We start from the raw sequence: 15278 nt of genomic DNA, 5'->3' as shown, positions 1-15278 counted from the left end.
TGCTGTCTTATTTGCCTTGCCTGCCACCCCATACCGCTTGGTTCGTAAGACGTGTACTTGCATGGTGAGTAAAAACCTGTACCTGATGTAAGACACCAGAGAATCAGTCTCAGCAGCGAGAAAACAGGGTTCCTGACCAGATGAATGTCTTGTGAGAGGTCACATGCTGCCAATGCTTCACAGGCAGATGTTAAAACCCTCCCAGGAGCCACCAGCCAAAGGCATCTTCCCAAGTTTCCGTCAGGGACAAGAGTCTCTCCTCCATTTGCAGCACTGGACAAGCATGTCTGAAGAGTCTTGAATTTCATCCACATGTGGAAGAAGAGCATGTACTTCTTAAATAATAACAGCATCTTTGCAACATTATAACTTAAACATTTCTAAACTCTCATGCCTCTGTGATGCTGCCTCAGTTTTTCAGGTGAAGGAATAGCAAAGCAAGAATCCATCATCTCTTCTGGATCATAGCGGATCAATGCCAGAAATTGTCAGCTGTTCTGACTCCCTCAGCTAAGACTATGCTTTGTTAGCCTTTTAGACCAAAAAGCTGATGTTAAGTGAGAAAGAAGGAGAGCCAGAGCTGTGTTACTATTGATTGGCTCTTGGGGTTTTCCCAGAGCAGAGCACAGGCCATTCCATGGCATCAGGGTCGAGAAAGCCACAATGTCTATAGCACAGCAGTACCTGCCTGGTCTAGCCAGCAGGTACCAGGGTGCAATTTATACATGTTTTTGCTACTCTTCAAAATGTTTTCTCAGTGTGCTTCTCATCTTTATAACTGAAGGTTCATGGAAGCAATTTTGAAATGGAACCTTAGAACTAAAAATAAATAAAAAACCACACAACAAAAACAACAACAACAAAACCAAACCAAGAAAACACAGAGCTTCTGGGAAGGGTGAGGGGAGATCAAAAATGCTGCCTTTGTACATAGAGACTCCATATGGGGTTTTTCTCCTATGATTAATTTTATGAAGCTGTACTGGTAAATCAGGGAGGATATTAGAAATTAATAGAGGAAACAATTGTCATATTTGGGGAAAGTGAGAGAACTTTTCCTTTGGACACTTCAATTTTTTAAAGAAATAAGGGATATTGGTAAGCTCAGAAGATTTCTATATCTCTGTTCTGCATTGTTAAAAAAACAGCCCTCTTATGACCAGGAAATAGAAGTCAGAATTGTTTAATTTTCAAATTTGCTACAGAAGTTCGAAGAAAATAAGAAATACTTTTCTTCTTTGATGAGCCACTATCTAGTACTGGTGTAATTCTGAAAATGCAAATTCTCCATCAGAAACTCAGTTATTGCACCTCTTTGCTCTGAAATGTCTGCATTTTAAAAATGTACCCATTGGCACTTGTATCTTTTTTGCAAGCATGACACAGATTCATGTCTCGGAATACTCACAGTAGTGTTCTTCCTCATTTCCAGAATATGGAATTTTAGGAATCCCATTTTTCAGAGGTCAGTTTGACTTTCATTGAGCTCCCCAATGCATGTCACAAACTTGGAATTTGAATTATCCCTCTGGAGAGAACTTGAACTTGCCATAGCATATGAACACAAGACACTACACAACTAATTCCTCTCTCTTTTATTGTTTTAATTTATTTATGCATATTTTTTCCTGGATTTTTAATTGCTATTTAATTTTTTGTTGTTGTTCAATAAAAATCTTATCCTCTTTTTTATTTTTTCCTATGTAATGATGGAGGAATATAAGAGTCACTGGATTAGACTGTGTCATTCTAGCACAGGCAGAAATAAAATAAATGTTTTCCATATAAGGCCGACATTGTAAGCCTGGGACCAGGAAAATAAACTGTACAGGAACCAAGATTTCTGAAGTTACAGCACCAAAAAAAACAAAACTACACTGACAAGAAATTTGTAGAGCAGCTAGCTAAGGATGCTGGGATTCCCACATTCTAGATTTTCTCTCTTACTTTTGGAAGTGTCTACTTACTACACAGTGTTCAATTTTGATAAAGAAGTATTTACTCCACACTCTGAGCTGAATCAGTGGTGGCTACTTCTAGGACACGTCACTTCAAACTGTCCTTAAAGCAAAGGTTACTGAACAGCTCGTGGTCTCCTTATAGTCTCAAGTATGCTGCAGACCTGCCTCTGCAACTCAGAGGTATGGTATATACTTTCAAGGTGATATTAATACCAGTGCTACTAGAAACCGCAAGAAATTATTGTGGTTTGCAGTTTCATTCCAAGCTCTCAACTCAATCCAGATGTTTGTTTCAGGTTTGCACATTTTTTCAGGAAATCCGGACAAAGTTCTTCAAAAATTAAGTTACTTCTTTGTTTGTGGTAATAAAAAAAAAATAAAACCCAAACAAATAAAAATAAACACCACAAACAACCATAAAAACCAAATCCCAAACTACAGAATTTACAAAAGTGGGAAAAAACCTGATCACCTTCATAGATACAAATTTGCCTCTCTCTCTCCTCTTTCAATGCCTTTCTTTACTTAGGAAGAGCCCTTGAATATGGTGTGAATGAATTCAACAAAATGACAATGCCATCTCTGTCTTTCTTTTGAGTAACCAGCCAGAATGAGCAGTTTCAAGTACCTCACTATTAGGCATTGTTTCAATCTCCAAAATCTATTTCTTCCTCTTTTATGCACCCTGTGAAGTCATTAGACCTGGGAAAGACTTTGAAGGAGTGACATGATCTATACTTAGGTTTGTAATTCCATTTCTGATCTTTTCACTGCTCTTCTTAGGTCATGTTAGGTGTTCTTGCTCCATACTGAGCAGTTTTCAGCCAGAGAAACCCTAAATAATTTTCATAGATACTGCTTTTAGGACATGGCCTTTCCTTTTGTTGCATATTTTTGTTCCTAACTGGAAAATTCAAATTTTGTCCTATTAAAACAGGCTAACAGCTCTGGATAATTTTTGTAATTGAGTTCAGCATCAGGTTTTCCATGATATGGAATTCTGATTAACAGCTGTCCAAGCCACCCAAATATCGTTTAAAATAGCTTCAGTATAACTTTCCTTGGTACTTTTGAGATTAACATGGTATTTCAAGATTTATAACAAATAAGCATCAGCAAATGAAAGATTTAATCTGTAGCTATTCAAAATATTTATTTCTAACAGCTATTGTCCAACAGCCTACTTAGTCTTTAACAGACTACAGTCATTTATCATCCTTTTGTGGCAGCAGCCCATTATCTTGCTATTTCCTAAATGGAAAATAGTGGTTTTATTGAATATTTTATTTTGTATAATTACTATGTCTCTTTTAAATACTGGTCCTGTATCATTGTTTCCATTTCTCTTGTTCATGATACAGATAAAAAGCTTCTCTTTTCAATGTCCTTTGCTCCACAGTGGTGCCAGCTTGTCACACCACCGATGTTTTCATCGTCCCTCTTCAGTGTTTTCTACTACAGAACCTGCAATCTCTGTTCATTGGCGTTTGGGTGGGAGGAAGTGAACATTTACTATTTATTTTGTTTTTAACTTGTTCTTCATTCACTACTGCACCAGAATGAGCTTTAACACAAACTTGTCTTATTTCTTGCTTGACTTCTCTATCTATATCTATTTTGTCCATCTAAGCAGCTCCTTTTAAGAATTCTCAGGATCTGCTCACATTTTTTCTATCCACGCTCTTCTTCACAGGATTTTCACTGGTAATGTTTGTCAGCTGGAAAGCACCAGCTGGTTGAAGTATAGGATAACTCCCAGTTGGATCCATCTGGTTAACCACTAGCCCCAGCTGCCAGACCCTGCATCTCAGGGAGGTGAAAAGCTTCACTGCTGATGGATGAACCTTTCCTGTTCCCTCTTTAGCACCATTTGACACATTTTAATGTGTGGAGTTTGTCTTTCTGTCACTGAATTAGATGCTACTATGGTGGAGGCAAAGTAATTTATAATGATCTTCCATTTTGCATGATTCCAAAAGATGCTAATGTTAAGCCCTTGTGCCCTAGGTCTCACTGGTGTGGGATGGGGAAAGGAGACAAATTTGCTGACAGACAAACCTCTGCAGAGGTACAAAACACATCCGTTACAGCTCTCTAGAGCTGTAGGATTTAGAAATTTAGGAATTCCATTGAGAATTAATTTATTTTCAGTCTCAGATGTCGCCTTGTTTTTTAGCTGTAAATTCTCTTCTTCCTGCAGAGATCAGACACCAAAAAAAAGTTTGTTTTCTCAGAAATTCAATTTTCCATTAATTCATTGGAAGATTGTGGAATATGCTCAGTTACACCACAGGCACAGCATGTTTCACTTAAATGTGAATAATTACGTTAACTAAAGGAATTAAGGATGCAGTGCAGTACTACTCTACAAAGTTTTACCAAGAGGTTGTGATTCCCCCACCTTGCCATGGATCTGCAGTGGCAGTTGGAGAGGAAAGGATCTAAATGAACATGATATCTTTGCAAGCAAGCTGTATTAGTGCCTGCAGTGAGTTAGGAGTTGTTCATGTATAGGTAAAACAATAGACCAGGCAATTTAGTTCCTGTCTGGAATGGACAAAGAGTCTGCTAAGTGATATTTGGGATTATCCTGCACACAGATTTCAGCACAATTTTATACAGAGTTATCACAGCTCTGGAGCTCCTGGCAGGAGTAAACACATAGGTTCGTCTGCACAACATTACAAACCAGCAGGTTTGGGTAGGTCAAATGACTGGGTGGGGGTAATTCTGTCCAGCATTTTTATATGATCTCATAGCACATACTCATACTGTGCAAAATTTACTTTGTGATATAGTAAAGTCTAAACACTTCAAACATTTTTAGTTTCCTGAGGCTTGTCAGAGCCCTGTCCCATTATATTGAGTAACATGTTTAATTTTATCAGTCTATCAGTTGAATTCTAAAGTAAATAATATTTGAACAAGATGAAGAACATAAAGTTGCAAAATAAAAAGCTTTTTGAAAAACACCCTATTACTTTGTTCAAACACCCCAGCATTAGAGTGCTTGGAAACCTCTTAGAGCTAAGTGTGCATTTTTAAATAACATAAGTTGTTCAGGCTGCAGTTACTGAATTCCAGCTTGACACTGAGCACTTAAAGAGTTTAGAGAACCCAGACTCTTTTATCAGCTTGCAGACAAGGGCACTAAATGTCATGTGGGCTTCCTTTTGGCTTGCAGCCACAAGCTACGCACAGTATTTAATGTAGTCTCTAGTTCTTAAAGTATTAGAAAAACCTGAAAACAAAGTGCCTGCCAATAGCGAAATTGGTGGGATTTTTTTACATTCTACAGCATGCATTTCAGGTTTGGTATGCCTCAAAACTTACCTAAAAGCAGAGGGGGGGGGGGTTGCCTGGAACTTCTTCTCAAGACAGAGAAAATCCTCAGTCAGAATCCTGGAATCATGTGTTCAAATTTTCCATCCCTACATTTTGTATGTTGATTATATAACCCACTTTGTTATGTTTTTTTTTGTCTCACGCTTTACCAGAAAATAAGATATGGATCATGTACATTGCCCTACTGATTGTGACGTTTCTTTTGTTCGTAGTAAAATATTTAAATTAAGGAGCTAAATTCACCATAACTTAATGCTTATACACAGAAAAAAAAATAGTGAGGAAAGATAATAAAATCTTTAAATCTGTTCAATATACTCTTTTTTAAGAATTAATTTTTTTACATCATCTCATGCATAATATTTTCGAAAGAAAAACGTTACTTTGAAAGCTATCAAACATCAATAAGTATTTATAGAGAGGTTGGCATAAAACAGATAATAGTTTACATTAAAAGAAATGAGTCCAGTTTAATCTCAGTAGTAATAGAATGAAGCAGTAGGAAAGAAAGGTCTGAGATATCCTCTAAATTAGAAGTTCCAAGAAGAGATGAAAGCATATTATTCTTAATAGGACTTTAACCATGAACAGTTATCACAAATGCTGATATTCCCAAAAGTTTTGTGAAGGTAATATTCCAGTTTGCTTCCGAGAACCTGTGGTATTTCCATCCCATTTTGAGCCCAGTGTTGTCAGATATAACCCATAATTTCTGCTCTGTGTTACCCCAGACTAGTATCTTTTCCACCCACCTGCTTCACAGCATCCAGACCCATTCAACCACAGGATGACCCCTGCTCTTTAGTAATCTAGGTAAACTCTCATTTCTAGTCATTCTTATCTCCAATCCTCCTATTTGATCTCTTTTCAGCAATATGTGACCTTTGCCTTTATGAAGATATTCACTCACTTCTAACCAAAGGGAGCAGAGATGAGGAAAAATATCTCGATAAAAAGGATGTGTAAATTGGTGGGAAGAGGGTGGGTGTGGTTTTGAGGCAGTATCCCACACCCCAGCCTACAAAGCTACTGCTGTATTGGGGTTGACCACAAGGAAAAGGTGGCATTCCCAAGTAAACTTCCTATGCATGGCTGTAATGTGCACCTCAGGTGACCAACATGTTGCAAGATGTGGAGGGACATCCTTGAGGAACTAGAGAACACCCCTCAGGTCCCTTCTCAGGCTGGAATTTGGATCCTGAATACTGAGGTGAGAGCACCTGCTATGTACAAATAATCATGAAATTATTCAGCATCCCATATTTTTCATGTTGCCAGCCATACCACAGCCCAACGCTGAGGTGCTGCCTCAAGAACCGAGGTGGCAACGGCATGGACTCTATATCTCTCTCTGCGTCCATGGTCTGATATCAGTGGCATCAGTGACATTTTTAAGCCTTAGTTCAGCTGTGACAAAACCTCCCACCAGGCTTTAGCTTCACTTTTATGTATCCCAAGGCATGTCAGCACCTCCAGATTTAGGGAGTGTTTCCTTGAGAATCTGGAGGACTCAGAGCAAGTTGCCCGAGCTGTAGCCCCGTGTTGCCTCCCAGTCCGGTTATGAGCTTGTTGCTGTGTTCGAGCACCGTGTGGCTTGGCACTCCCCAGCCCCAGTGGACCGTCCATTGAGGCATTCCCTGCAGATGGCACTCCTCTCATCCAGCTGCAGGCACACAAGCTAGCTATTGAGAGAAGAATAAAATAACATCAAATACAGTGAAGAACACTGGGAAGACAGTTCCTGGGCTAACTCATTACGTCCCAAAAGAGGGTTCTTCCAGGATCTTTGGGTGCTAAAATCCAGATGCAATAGTAAAGACTGAGTATTGTGTTTTAGCTCAGTCCGAGGGTGAGCATCTAGCCATCAGCTGTGTCTTATGCAAGAAAGTGAGTAATTGTCTGCATTTACAAAACAGGGAAATTTGTAGGAAAATTGCATGTTCTGAAACTGATTTTGTTGAAAATCTGTATTTCCTTTCCACATATGGGTTTCTTACTTTCTTTTATGCATTTTGACATTATGTACACAAAAGGGCTTTAATTCAATTACTTCTCTCAGTATTAAATTATTCTGACATTGTTTATTCCATTACTACTTCTACAAATTTGAGGAGGGCTGAACACTGGTTTTAATTCTGTCTGTCAGTTCCTGATTCATTACCATTGCAATGTACATCATTTGAAGTGGGAAATATTAGCAAAAGCTGGAAATTGCTCAAGGACATACTACTGGATGCACCCAGACTGAAAATCCAGAGAGAGAAGGGGAAAAAACAGTTATTCTGGCCACAAAAACCTCCTGGTTAGAAGGATATCTGAACAGAACAACAGAAGTGAAACATTTGTGTTTGAATATGAGGAAAGTTGATAACAAGAGATGAGGTACAAATTGAAATTGGAACCAACTGATAAAACAGAAAAAAGGTAAAGAAATTAATGAAAATTTGGTCTGCAGTGGCATTAATAATGCAGCATATAAAATGTGTGAGGAAGAAAAGGAACTCAAACAAAGTCTCTGTAGATATTTAATAGAAGCTTTTGCCTTCAGAACAAAGTGGAAGAACTGATTCAACTTGTAGGACATACATACACTGCAAAGCTAATCATCTTTCATGAAGGAGGATTCAAGCCAGAATCTACTAAAATTAAATCTTCTTAAATCAAAAGGACCAAATATCTTACCCCAGAGGGTCCTGAAGGCTGGGGAATTGCTGAAATTAATACTTTAGCAACAAACACATTCGCATTTCCCCTGGTTTCAATACATTCCTATTTTTCCAAGGCTGAAAAAGGAGGAGAGGATCTACCCAGGAACTGCTACGCTGCTTCTCTATCCAAGCAAAATAATGGAACATATTCTCTCCAAACAAACAACAACAAAAAAAAAGATTATGAGAGTAATACAGAACCAGCACAGGCGTGTAGGGTTTCAAGGAGCACAGATCTTGTCAAACAAACCATTTCTGTTTTGGAGAAGATGACATTTCTTCTTGATAAAGGCAACCTGTTGACTGATGCAGTTTATTTGAACTTCTCCAAAGTGTTTGGTTTGGTACTACACTAAATTTTAACTCAAATATTTATACAGAAATAAACAGACACGCCCAAGATTAAAAATCTGGCTCCCTTACCATCTCCGCTATGTCAGTATTTTTAGCAATGCAAAGGTGTGAGGAGCAGGACCGAAGTGTTGCAGGCATTGACAAGGCAGTGACAAAGGAGACCTACAGCAGGTCGGTGTGCACACTTAAGGAATGAAGAAGCTTTGCAAGGCAAAAATACCTAACAGTGGGGAGACAATTTAATGCTCTTCACAGACATCATAGGAAAGCCAAGACTTCTTTGCTCTTGTCACTATGTAAGAAGCAGTGACTGCCAATAAAGAATAAGGCTAGACTGGATCAGACTAGATGGAGCTTTGAGAAAGCTGGTCTAGTGGAAAGTGTTCCTGTCCATGGCAGGAGAGTTGGAACTGGAGGATCCTTAAGGTCCCTTTCAACTCAAACCATTCTGTGATTCTGTGATTTCGTGTTGGATTTGAAAATTCTAACTCAAAGTCAACATAACATATATATTCCATACAGCCTAAAAAAAAAAAAATCACTTTTTTTTTTTAAATTGGCATTTTTACTTATTTTAATATTGTGAATGTAATATCCTAATCTTGTGAATTACCAGAGACCTAAGAAAGATATGTAAACAATTAACTTTACAAGACATGTTTGTACATATACAGGAATGCTGAAATCTTTGTCCCTTTCTTATTTAAAATGGTATATTATTATCACAGGTTAGCCTGATGCACTTAAGACTGCATTTTTGCATCCATTTCTACCTGTTTACATCAAATAGTTACAATGTATATTTATAGATACTAAAACCTTACAGTTAAATTTGAACTAGTCACGGAAACATCATACACACATTTTCATAGTTCAATTACTGTTCCTATAAAAAAATGAGAAAGAAAAGGCATGTGAACATAACTGAATCAAATATCAACACATGAAACAGAATACATTACGTGGTATAATTTCCATGATTCTGCATTTTAAGGAGCAGTTGGCCCACACAGCAGGCTTTGCATTTGCAAACCCAGTGGGATAAGAATAATTTCCTATTTCCTCGTATTATTGTGTTCAATTTTTTAATTCTTACAGCAACCTATAGCATATTCAAGGACAGATTAAGTCTGAACTTCTAATGCAAGGAGAACATTTTTATATACCACAGAGGAGCAAATAAAAAGCTCACTACTTTTCTGCTCATCAGTCACTTCTAATGGTCAAAAACAGGTGGAGTGCAAAAAAGGTAAGCTGATGCAGATTTCAGCTTTTTTCAGAGAGATGCAGCCAGGTAATACATGCAGAGTACAGCTAGCACATAATCTTACAGTCTAAATCAGAAATGTTTTTAGTTAAAAAAATCAATAATATACAAAGGAAGTAAATTTGAGAATTTGAAGACTGTGGGAGCAAAAGGGTGCCTTTTGCCATGGAGAAAGGTGGAAAACTTTCTGAAAGATAATTTCATGGCTGTTCAGTACACACTATCCAAGCACAATCTTTAATATACTTTTTCATATTGGTAAAAGAAGCCAGTTCCATCACACTACTGTTCAAATATTTCTGGAGCAAAATATTTATCTATACAACCTCAAGCAGTGCTAGAACTAAACAGCCACAGTGCATGTACTTGAGATCACTACCATGTGCTCAAATAGCATCACACTACTGTCAAACCCCATTCCTGGGAATCTGCAGAGCTATAGATTTGGCAGCCTGGATAATAAGTAGACCAATACACCTGCCTGATCAACAAAGTAAAAGAAAAAAAAAAAGTTGCTTAATTAGACAGTTCAGATCCTCTATGATTTTCTGTTTAAGCATTTGATAGATTTCTACTTTCTTGTTTTAGATTTCACAGACACTTGCAGTAGACCAGAAAATTTGAAATGAAGCTGTAACCAAGATTCAGTAGTGACTCTGCATGGATGACCAACGACACTACCAATGATGAATGGAGCAGTAGCTGAGGGCTGAGGATGGTCCATGGCAGGACATTCTCCTTAATGGATGCTGCTCCAGGTTGGGCTGCCTCGCAGCATCTCCCCCTCCATCCATCTGTCCATCTGGTCCACACGTGAGCAATGTCTGTTCAGAGACAGGTCTCAATCCCTCACTCTGTACAAAAGAGAGACAGCTGCCCTGGCAGGAGACAGTGAGTCCAACTTCTGGTCTGCTGCTGCCCACTGTACCATCAGAGGTCACAGATCTTGATCATAAGCCAGCATGAGTCTAAATTTCCACTAACTTTAACAGGCCATGATTTTGCACACGTGATTTTAAGTCTAACATGCAGATAATATTTCCCCTTCTTTATTTATCTTCAGTAACATTTAAAATAGGTTTATCCTGGCTACGTAGGTCAAAGAAGATTTGTTTTATTTCCCGGAGCTTAATAAAAAACTATTAAATGCTAAATCGAGTATTGAAAACTTATTTCTCAGCCAGATTTCACAGATATATGGCATTTAATAACTTAAGGACTCCATTTCCTCTTATTGAATTTCTATTTTCTTTAATTGTGGGACTTAATTAACAAAAGCACAATAAAAGTGAAATGGTAACCATTATTTAGGCAGCATTAGCAAACTAGTCACCCTGAAGTGGCATTTAGACTGCTTTGCTTTCTCACTGTGAAGCAAGAAACAATTGTTAACAGGGCAGCTGTAACTTCATGGAAAACTTAATTTTTTTACTGTATCTTTTGGTATCACTTGGTTGTTTTCAGTATTAGTTTGAAAGATATTCTGGAAGGTTAACCTTAAGGAGCTGGGATATCACATATTTCTGACTTTACAGTCTGTGATGCAGAGCTGTGCAGTTTAAATTTAGATCATCCTGAAAGATAACTGTTCCTCTGGGCTCAGTTTCACATTAGTTTTCAAACAGCTTATTTAATTACTCTTTTTGTTATGTTCTGCCATGGTGAGTGACCTTAGCTAATAATCAGTTATTTTTTAACTCATTTACTACCCCATTTAATTAACTTTTTGTAACACTGTACTTGGAGTTATTGAACATGCCCCAGCAAACAAGTTTTCCTGCAAAGTAGATAAAGGAATATGGAATAAGCCCTATTGCCACACTGGAGCAAAAAGCTGAAGAGCAGTTTATCTGTCAAATTAAAGTTCAAAGCCCAATGTGTTAATACATAGTGTTTAGAGAAATAGTGTGAGCCAGTCTTGGGAGGAACAAACACCAAGTTGCTCCATTGATGTTCGCTTTGTTTGATGTAAGTTTTAATCTAAATGGGAAAGTTTTGCCTTTCTTCTATGATGTGCGGTTGGTGCGACCTCATCCCTGGAGGGACAGAGTGAGTAATTGCCATCCAATGCCCAGAACATGTTTATTTTACAATAAAAATACAACAAGTTTGATAGAAGAAAACCATTCCCCCACCACCACTGCCAAACCGGCTGGGAGGATCCTCCGCAATTATTCTCTGCTCTCCCGAACCAGGCAGTGCGGCTTTTTCTCTCTTAATTCAGTTCAGCACTCAGCTTTGATTTCAGAAATCCTATCATCATCGTGGCTTGTAAAGAGAGCACAAAAGTGAGCAAAGCCTGCTTTGAATTAGAGAATTACAGAGAAACGCTGCTAGTTAAGAACAATGCAAGCTTGTGATCTTTTTATCTTAGGCAGCTACATCCCCAGCAATAGCAAAAGTATGTCCAGAGAGTGGGAACAAAGGTGGTTTAACTTTCTGAAGCCATTACCCTACCACAGAGCTGAGTCCATCCTGCCAGGTATGTCTGACAGTCAGAGCTGACTGCAGCTCGTGTGGATTGCGAGTGAGCTCCCTTCTCTGTTCAGAATGGAAAAAATCTCCACTGATCCTACCTGCAGGATAGTTTGTACCTGCAAGATACCACAAATACTGGAGGTAGAGGCCAAAAATCTGTCTGATTGCCTGGATTCATGACAGGGTGCCAAGGACAGACAACAAAATCCTGTACCCAACTGCATCCTGACATCCTAGGAATGGCCTGACGGTGAAAACCATGCTGGGCTATGTGGCCGCAGCCTCCCAGGGCTGATGGATGGGGATCAAGAGGCAGCAAATAAGTCTAACTTGAAGAGAAGGTGAAGCAAGAGATGGCAAGCAGCATGCATATACGGTTATCTCTTTTGCTCTTTTCTCCCCTGTCTCCTGTACGTAGCTACTTTAGGAGTTCACAGGCTTATGTGACTATCAGGGAACTCTTCGAAGAAAAAAGACTATGAGAAAGCTCAGTGAGTAAAATGTTCCTCACAAAGCTGGAACATTTGGTTGCTCATCCCTGCTTGCCTTCCAGTCCCAAAGTGTGAACACACAGAAAGAGGGGAGATACGGTCATGGGACTCGGAAACTCGTTTCATTCTTGGACAGTTTCGCATCAAAAATAGCACCTCATAGCACCTCCCATAATGTCAGTCCAGTGTCAAAGAGTGCATGGACTTGTGGACTTGGACTGTACAAGTGTCCAAAATGTTACTACAACCAAAATGAACCTGCATTTTTTATGAAGATAATACACTGACTACTGCAGCAAAATAAAAAAGCTCCTCATATCTAGTGAGTTTTTTTCATCCTCTTACAGTTATAAAATGGGTAAAGTATAAAAAGATCCTAAAGCATGAGTTTTCCTTTCTATTTCACAGTTACTACCAAACAAAATCAGGAAATAATTTTCAGAGAGATTTATATTGTAGGATTAAAGTTATGTATTAAAAATTACATTTAGGAATCCTCTGAGGGTACCCGTTGTGACCTATTACAGAAATTCTGTGGGCCAGTATGGATCTGTAAATGGCAAATCACTAGACCAATTATCTAATTTTTTTAGAGTTAATACAGAGAGTCAGGAGGCATAATTGTAGATATATTTCTATAAATGTATAAATGTCACATGTCACATTAGGGACCCACTTCCCTAAATGAATGAAACAGGAATGAAATCACATGTTGAAGTCAGATTTCAGAAAAAAAAAGATCATGCTTTCATGAAAAGAAAATCTGGACTTCACAACATGCAAAGTGCATTTGACATCTCTTTCACAGTTTCCCTGCTGTTGAGTAGGGCTGAGGAGCTGGTCCTTATGAAGTGATTGGGCTCAAACATGGGCCTGGTGCCTTTTCATCCACTGCAGTGGAATCTCCCTTCCACATACGCAGTGATTAACCCAATGATTTTGACTTTGTTTCTCAGCTAAATGATTTCTTATATACCAAGTGTGAATTCTGCTGCCTATTGTGTCCCAAAAAACTTAGTTTTCCACCTGTTACAAGGCTGTTTCCCATTCAGAAAGTAACGCTAATCTCTAAATCTGAGGAGAGCAAACTAAAAGACTCCCAGAGAAAGAAAAGTGGCCCTACGAAACATTTATTAAGTCTATAATCAAATTAAGCCCTAACAAATGCTTCACAGACGCTTGAAATCTTGCATGAATCTGATTTTTTCCAAGCTAGACCAAGAAAAGAAACTTGACTATTCAGATAAAACATTTGCACAATACTGGTTTTTAAAGCTTAGCCTTCTTCTATACAAAGAAATACTAAAACCCGTCATCATTCAATTGTAGTGGCGCTCTCCCTAACTGATGACTGCTCTTGTTGCTGAAACTAACAATAACCATTTGCTCATCAAAGGCCACTCAGCCCATCTGCTTCCAGACATTATTTCCAGCTAAAAATTAATCCTTGGAAAATAGGAAATTCATATGTGTGCAGTACAGAGACAAATATGTGTGTATCTGTGGGCTGTGCTCTGTGTAAGTATATGTGTATAAAGCAATAAATATGTATTTACTGACATGGTATCTGGCTTCAGCCCAGGCAGGACCAAGACATTACAAATGTTGGGTGGCATCTGGGCCACGAGCAGAATGGCTTCTGGAGGCAGCCCTGCTCTCCACAGAAACTCATGCTAATTCAATTTCTATAGAGCTAATTAGGAATGGAAATGGCCACTCCGTTTTGGGAGGTTGGCAAGAAACTTTAACGTTCATCCCAGGACAGTGCAATTCATTCACCAGAGTTACTGTCATGGACCAAAATCTTCTTCACCCCTGGAAAATCTGCATCTCAGTGCAACTGCTCACACAGTTCCCTGAGGAGCACCAGTAGCTCTCATCCCAAAGCAGAGGCCAGAACAGTCCTGACCTTGGGGCTACCCTATATCCTGGGCACCAAAGGTACTCAGCACCATCTCCTGCATGCTCCTCAAACATCAGCACAACGATGGTGGCTCAGATTATGTCCAAAAAAACTCCAAAGAGCACTGTGTTGCCATCTCTCATTTAACATCTTAGACCCAAGAATTCACCTGTATGCTGTGTCTGCAAATCCCACGAACTTCCCTTAGGTAACATGAAGTACTTCTAGCAAAGGCCCCAAACAGCTGCTCTCTCAGACACAAGGATGCTATTTGCCACACACTGAATGTACAGGTTAAAGGATCATGTGGACAGTCATAACTGCAGACCTACACAACAGTTCCACACAGGATCTGTCTCATCTGCACTGCGAAGAGGGCTGTATTTCATCACAGGCTAACAGGCAAAGTCAATCAAACTGTCCAGCTTCACTACCCAGACCACATTCTGGCCTCTTCTAAAGGCTCCAGACTGAACATGAGCTTCGGTTCAAAAAATCAGAGAGTGAGACATTAATGCATGCACATAGGCTCGCATTTAAGCTATAACACCAATGTCTCCAGCTATGTTCTCAAGCCCAGCTATGTCAGCAGGTAATTGAAAGAAGAGCAGATGAAGACCAGCAGAGCATCAGCACTAGTCACAGGTATTGTCCTACCTGTGACCACAGACCTGCCTTCATAGATCAAATTGCCCTCATGCTGAGCTGGACAAATTAAGGTTTTATGCAGTCTTAGCTGAACTTTGGATCAAATTATATTTCTGCATAAGT

Source organism: Chiroxiphia lanceolata, chromosome 1 (assembly GCF_009829145.1).
Source record: "Chiroxiphia lanceolata isolate bChiLan1 chromosome 1, bChiLan1.pri, whole genome shotgun sequence".
In the NCBI taxonomy this organism is placed as follows: Eukaryota; Metazoa; Chordata; class Aves; order Passeriformes; family Pipridae; genus Chiroxiphia; species Chiroxiphia lanceolata.
The sequence above is the reverse complement of the archived record's forward strand: the minus strand, read 5'-3'. Positions refer to the sequence as shown.